Raw genomic sequence first — 7,634 nt, 5'->3', positions numbered from 1 at the left:
CACAGAAATCTGGCTTCTATAGCAAACTTAGATTTTGTGTGCAGAAGCCTTCCACCTGCTTTGGAATGTAATGTAACATAAAGTGAATGTGAATGCATTCTGCAGGCTGATAGCCTTTGCCTCAGTAAAGAATCATAAGTGGAAATGACAGACATGTCTAAATCCCCATAGCTTATGAAGAGGAACTAAAGAAATACTGTATTTGTAAAAATAGTTTTTGATCGTTTCAAAGCAGTATTTTAGAATGGAAAGCTACTGAAAATACTGCATGCTAACACAAACACTATGATCCACACAACTGGGGCGCGGTGGGGCTGATGGGGAAAACATGGCGGAGGCCGCAGTATACTGCGAAATAGACTGTTTCTGCTTCTTCTCAGAGCCTTCTTTGATGGTGAGGGACGGTGATGGCAGACCTGGAGACCTCACAGGCATCCCCTCAACAACCACAAACACATTCTTGTCTTTATGCAGCAGCAGGAAGTGCAAGATGATCTCAAAGGGCTCAAGTGTCTGCCACTATCACAATGAACTCAGAGATGCCCCCGTTGAGGGCTTTGGTGGCCTCGTTGGCTCCTTCCTGAAGCTGTTTATAGTTACATGACTGCTAAACAAAGTCTAATAGTTTCTTGGTGAGAGAGGCATGGCGAGGGGATAGGCCTTCGGGCTGACCTCAGTTTGGGTCATGTTTGCGGTCCACTGGCCTCTGCAGGATACAAGAGCAGCCCACTTCAGAAAACACTGAAGAGCTGATCAGACTTTCGTTTTTGAGAAAAGTTTCAGACACTTTTCAAATCCATGAACAACGAATATTCAATAAATTGGCTTTGTTTGGCCCCAGAATGATATGATGTTCTCCCAAGCACAATTCCCACTGGGGTGTGCTGAGAAACACTCAGGAAAGGGAATTCGTGGATGTTTGCATTAAGCCAAAAACAGAGTAATTTATTTTGGCTTTTCTTCCTTTGGCTTATTCAGTGGGATTCTTTGAGGAAGTTTTAAACAGCAGGAAATGACAAATGATGTAAGAAGGAGAATTTTTTTTAGAATAATGCCATTATAATATTGTATATGTTTACATACATATATACACATACACACTGAGACTTCACCATTTTATTTTTAAATGTTTATTTATTTACTTATTTATTTATTTATTTGGGGTGTGTATGTCTGTGGGTGTGGATAGGTGTGCATACATGTATCACACAGCACACATCTGGAGATCAGACAACAACTTACGAGAGTCTGTTCTCTCCTTTCACCATGTGGGTCCTGGGGATAGAACTCAGGTCATTAGGCTTAGCAGCAAGTGTCTTTACCCACTGAGCAATCTTGCCAGCCCCTGCTGTTTTCTTTTAAATGTTAAATTTATTTTTAGACTGGACAGTGAAGTGCATGCTGTAGTCCCAGCACTTGGAAGGCTGAGGCAGGAGGATTGTCACCGGTTTGAATTCTACCTGGACTACACCGTATAAGGCAAGCCAGGGCTATAGAGGAGACTGACTCAAGAAACTATTTTAACTTGATATATAATTATGTGTCTTTATGGGCCAAAGTGTACATTTTAACTCGTGTTCAGTGACTAGGTCAAGATCGTTGGCACATCCGTCACTTCAGACATTCATCATTTCCTTGAGTTAGAAATACTCAAAATGACCTCTATGGGCTACTTCGAAATATACAATTAACCATTATTGACCATAATTATCCCACTGTGCTAAACAGAACGATAGAAATCATTTTTCCCGTTGACCACGCTGTGTCTTTTTGTCCTCCAATCTCCACTATCCTACTCCCTGCTTCTATAAGATCAGCATTTTTAGCTTCCACATAGAAGTGGGAACCAGCATTTGTCTTTCTGTATTAGATTTATTTAACTTCATATACCATCTTCTAGGCTTATCCGTGTCTCTTCAAATTATCAAACTTCATTTTTTTATGGCCAAATATCTAGACAGACAGATGCATCTATTGCATGTCTTACCCACTGAAGGACACTTAGGTAGATTTCATATCTTGGCTATTGTGAACAGTGCTACACTAATGATTCTTTGACGTGCTGATTTCCTTTTCTCTGGAAATATGTCAAGTGGTGAAATTACCAGATCATATCGATCCTGCTTTTTCGAAGACCTGACCATACTGCTTCCATGCTGGCTGTCCTGTTACTTCCAGACAGAATATGAGACTTCTTCTTTTGCCACATCTTTATCAGCATTTATTTCTGTCTTTTTGATGGAAACTATTTCAACGAGGGTGAAATAGAATCTCATTGCTGTTCTTTTATTAATGGTGAGGAATATTTTCATATATTTGTGTCCATTTGTTTATTTTCTTTTTGAGAAATATATGTTTAGATCATCTGCCCATTTTTTAATTGTATTTATTTATTTTGCTGTTGAGTTCTTTGAGATCCTATATATCCCTGGTATTAGTCTCTTGTGAAATGAATAGTTTTTAAATATTTCCTCCCATTCCACAGACCATCGCCTCATTCTGTTTCTTGTTTCCTTGCTGTATAGAAACTCTTCAGTTTGATGTAATTCCATTTGCCTATTTTTACTTTTGTTACCTGTGTTTTGGGAATCATTTTTAATGATTTTTTTTAAATTTTACCCAGATTAGTGTCCCTATGGAATTCCTCTATGTTTCCTTCCAGCTGTTTTGTAATTTTAGATCTTTTATTTAAGCCTTATGATTTGGTTCCCCACCCCCACAGCACCTTTTATTAAAGAGATTGTTCTTTCTCCAGCGGATGTTTTTAGTGCCTTTGTCAAAAATCATAGGATGATTTATTTCTAGGTCTCTTCTATTGGTTTATATGTCTGTTTTCCGTCAGTACCATACTTTTAAATTTTATTATTATCATGTGTTTGATATGTGTGTATGAGTGGGTACATGCCATGGAATGCATGTGGCAGTAAAAGAACAATTTTGTGAAGTTGGTTTTTTCTTTTCACATTTACATGGGTTCTGAGGATCAAACTCGGGTCTTCAGGCTTGCATGGCAAGCCCTTTACCTGCTGAGCCATCTCAATGGCCCAAGCTCCTGATTACTGTAGCTTCATGGTATGTTTTGAAGTCGGGTTTGAGTCCCTCCATTTTTGTTCTTTTTGTTAGGATTACTTTAGCTACTTGGGATCTTTTGTAGTTCCATACAAATTTACCATTGACAAGTTTATGTAAATAATGTCATTGGTGTTTTGGTAGAGATTGCACTGAATTTTTAGATTCCTTTAGAGAGAATTTTTTGCTATTTTCAAATCAAGAAGTAGGATGTTGTCATGACCTTCTTCCACATCATCTAATGAGATTCACAACCGATGATGGCTCAGGTGAGTCTCAACAAAATCTACTTTTAAAGACTTATGCAGAGAAAATATGAACCCTAAGTATTAACACAGAATTAGATGGAAAAGCTATTTACATTCAGAAAAAGTGCTAATTTAGATAAGAAATGACATTAAAGGACTATATGAAGGCTTCCTTTGTGAACTTTAATCAAAAATCAAGGCATGCTTCAATCTGCACTGTTTTCCCTGCCCTGGAACATTACATTAGGATCCTTTATGTTCTAATCTCTGTCAACTATGGATCATTTTTAATCATACTTTTTCGTTTAAAAATGTTACAGATAGTGAGTTCAGATCCAGATAAAACACAAATGTTCCTTACAGTTTGATGTGTCAGGACAGATGCTGCTAATGAGAAACATGTGGCTTTACACTAGGAAAATTCGGAAGGATTCTCATCTCAATCACGTGCTAGTCACTGAAGTAGCTCCTGCCAGGCAAGTGCAGGTTGACTTATTGTAGGCAGAGATTCTGTAATCACAGTCTTCTGAAGAAGCAGATAATGTATATTGTATTTGGATATTACACAAAATTACACTTGCTGAGCACTGGAAAATTCCACCATCATTTTTACCATTGATGAGAATAAAACACAACCAAACTGGCTTCCTCAAGCATTTTAATATTTATCTTGTGCTGCTAACAATGTATGCTGGAGTAATGGGGTGGTTTGCAACAGTTATTGCCAATACAGGTGTGTTTCAAAGCTAAGGAAGATAATTCAGATGGTTAAATGGATACTATGCAAAATATGTTTGAAATGTAAACACTGTATACTTCTCTTCTTTCTAAAGACAGGCTTTAATCTACATAGATGAAGAGGAACAGTAACATAAATACTTTTTAAATGCATATAGTCTAAATATTTTTACTTGGTTTTAGAAAGTACTATTTACTTTGATTTTGTTTTAGTCGCAAATACATCTTTGTACTGTGTTCTTTTAAAGCAGATGATTAATTCAAGTTTAATTCAGAAAGCATTTACCAGTTGGTAGGTTTTTAATGTTTACCTAAATGAACTTGGTTGTAGTAAGTCATCTTTTAAAGAGAGAGAGAGAGAGAGAGAGAGAGAGAGAGAGAGAGAGAGAGAAAGTAGGGACTGTTCTTCTAGGAAATCTTTGTTTAGTTTTTACCTTTTGAGAAAGGAAGAGTTTTTCTAGCAGTCAGATCTGGTTGTAAATTGTAGCTGATCTGGTTATTAAGTTACTGTGTAATTCTAAGCAAGTTTTTAAACAGTTAAAAACTCAGTACTTTTTCATCTAAAATGACAATAACAACCATGGCATTTCTGTGTTGGTATAGAATTAAATAAAATAATATGCTTAGCAGAGATGCCTCTGTAGAAAGTATGCCTTAAGTGATGCTTCTAAGTGTAAGCCTGCCTTCATCTCCCCACCCCTCCTCCCCACACTTTAACTCTTATTAAATTATCTAGATTGCCTTAACTTCCTTTAAGGATAATTCTTCAGCTAAGGCTTTTCCAAATATTTTGCTAATTTAAATATTTTAGAATCAAGTTTATATACTCAATAAATAAATATTCTAGCAGTCTTACAGTTCACAGTGTCTCACTGCCTCAATCTTTGGAGCCCCAGCTTCCTCACTGCAGACTGTAGCTCGCATGCTCCAAGTCCAATTGGAAACCAGTGTTGAACCTTCTCCTGAAGGAGAATGCTGGAGACATTCATATGTTAACTCTGTATCTCCTGACAGGAGTTTAGTCATGACCATACCTGATATAAGGAGGCTAGGAACATCATGTGAAAGCTCATGTGCTCTGGGGTTAATACAAGAAGGCAGAGTCCTGGGAGCGGGAAAGATGGTGCCTTACAGGAATGGGACTCTTGGTGAGCCCAGTGGATGGACCTACACTGAAGGACATTTAGAGGCACAAATCAGACTCTATAAGCCATGCTGTATATATAATACAGTATATTAAATTAGGCAGGACCAATGGAGGAGGTGCAAATAGGGGATCTAAATTTCATCAAACTATATTGTATGAAAATCATAAAAATTCAATAAAAATAATAAATTTTTTAAACCCAAAAAAGTATGTAATTTAACTGTAAAAGGTAATATCTATCAGAATAAAGTAAACACAATGACAAAAGATGAAAAAGTTCTAGAAACTGGTTGTGCAACATTGTGAAAATATGCAGTACTATTGAACTGTACACTTAAAATGTGATGGTTTAAAAGGAAGAGAGAGAAGAGGAGGTGGGAGGGAGAGAAGGAGGGGGGAAGAGGAGGAGGAGGGTGTCCCCTAGAGACAGAAGTCAGGGCTTCAAAGGCTTTCTTTTCAGTTGCTTCTTTTCCCCTCCTGTGTTCTGACACTGTTGCTAGCCCTTGCTTTCCTGCAAGACATAGCTCTGCATAGTAGATTCCAGATCCTTCCTACAGATGCTCATTGCCATAGGTCCTTGAGGATCACGAATCTCTTGAAAAGCAGTAAAGCTTTGGTAGTGAGCTGCACTTAGCTGTGTTAGTGTGAGTTGTATTTTCTTCAACACTACCAGCTTCTGTTCTTTGTAGGAAGAAATTAAACTACTCCACACCATTGATTGTCGATGTGACTTGATGTGAATAGCCAAACTTTGTCACATTGACTGTAGAAGCCAGTCTGTGCTTCAATCTCTTTCTTTTTTTCTTTGCTACATTTTTTTTTTTCCAGCTAGCAGCTGTTCCTTCCTGGGGGGCACTGGAGAGAAGACATGAGATCCTCCTGCAGGTGATCATGGCCACTCACCGACTGCAGAGAATAAACCGGTGGGGGAACAAGCCTGCTGCTCTTGAGAGCATTTACCACCACAGCTCCACCTGTCCATTCTGATGGACACAATCATGCTGGGGACCTCTCATCTCTTTCCCTATGTATCTAAGTCACTTCCAGTTCTACCCCAGAAAGAATGAGGCAACAAGAAGGAAATGGAAGGGGAAAGTTTATTCTGCCAAATTAAGAATATAATGTCACCAGCTGCTTGTTTTACATTCTAATTTCCAAAATACACTTGACATTTTATTTAGCATTTTTAATCATATAAAATGTTAAGTGAGGTTATTATAGCAGAAAAAGATTGTCCCTTGAATTCATCTATTTGTATCTGACTTATTATTGGAAATACCTACTGGCTAAGAAATAAGAAAAAAAATAAAAATTTTAATTGTATTTTTTACATTTATTTATTTTGTTGTGGGAAGGACACATAGTTCTCTCCTCCCACCATTTGGGTTCCAGGGATCAAATTCAGGTTGTCAGGCTTTGTAGTAAGCGCCTTTATCAACTGAGTCATCTTGCCAACCCTAACTATGCTTTTATTTATGTGTTTAATCCTCAGTTAATGATTTATTTGATTGAAAGAAAACTTATCTTCAATATAGCCTCTAGCACATGTTGATGACTATTTAGTCATTAGTAAGTGAATTTGAGCTGGAGAAATGACTCAGCAGTTAAAAGCACTGGCTGCTCTTGCAAAAGACTGGGGTTTTGTTCCTACCACCCACATGGCAGCTAACAACCAACTATAACTCCATTTCTCTGCCAGCATCTGGTACATCTCCCCACCCCTCCTCCCCATACTTTAACTCTTATTAAATTATCTAGATTGCCTTAACTTCCTTTAAGGATAATTCTTCAGCTAAGGCTTTTCCAAATATTTTGCTAATTTAAATATTTTAGAATCAAGTTTATATACTCAGTAAACAAATATTCTAGCAGTCTTACAGTTCACAGTGTCTCGCTGCCTCCATCTTTGGAGCCCCAGCTCCCTCACTGCAGACTGCAGCACGCATGCTCCTAGTCCAATGGGAAACCAGTGTTGAAAGACAAAAGGACAAATGCTAGGGTAAAGAGGGGGCAAAAGGCCCCAGTCCACCTTCTCCTGGAGGAGAATGCTGGAGACATTCATATGTTAACTCTGTATCTCCTGACAGGAGTTTAGTCATGGCCATACCTGATATAACGAGGCTAGGAACATCATGTGAAAGCTCATGTGCTCTGGGGTTGATACAAGAAGGAGAAGAACCCAAGATAATGGCATGGACCAGATCTTCAACAGAATCGTTGAAGAAAATTTCCCAAACTTAAAGAAAGACACGCCCATACAAATACAAGAACCATATAGAACACCAAACAGACAGGACCAGAAAAGAAACTCTCCACTGCACATCATAGTAAAAACACTACCGTACAGAACAAAGAGACAATTCTGAAAGATACAAAAGAGAAACAACAAGTCACATATAAAGGAAAACCCATTAGGATCACAGCTGACTTTT

At 38.0% G+C, this 7,634-nt stretch overlaps 1 pseudogene; it reads right to left on the bottom strand.

The window, feature by feature from the left end:
• Positions 1–252: 252 nt before the first annotated feature.
• Positions 253–687, bottom strand: LOC103727345 (annotated as a pseudogene).
• Positions 688–7,634: the final 6,947 nt, after the last annotated feature.

This window comes from Nannospalax galili, unplaced genomic scaffold, assembly GCF_000622305.1.
Source record: "Nannospalax galili isolate Female #2095 unplaced genomic scaffold, S.galili_v1.0 scaffold87, whole genome shotgun sequence".
In the NCBI taxonomy this organism is placed as follows: Eukaryota; Metazoa; Chordata; class Mammalia; order Rodentia; family Spalacidae; genus Nannospalax; species Nannospalax galili.
The sequence above is the reverse complement of the archived record's forward strand: the minus strand, read 5'-3'. Positions and strand labels throughout refer to the sequence as shown.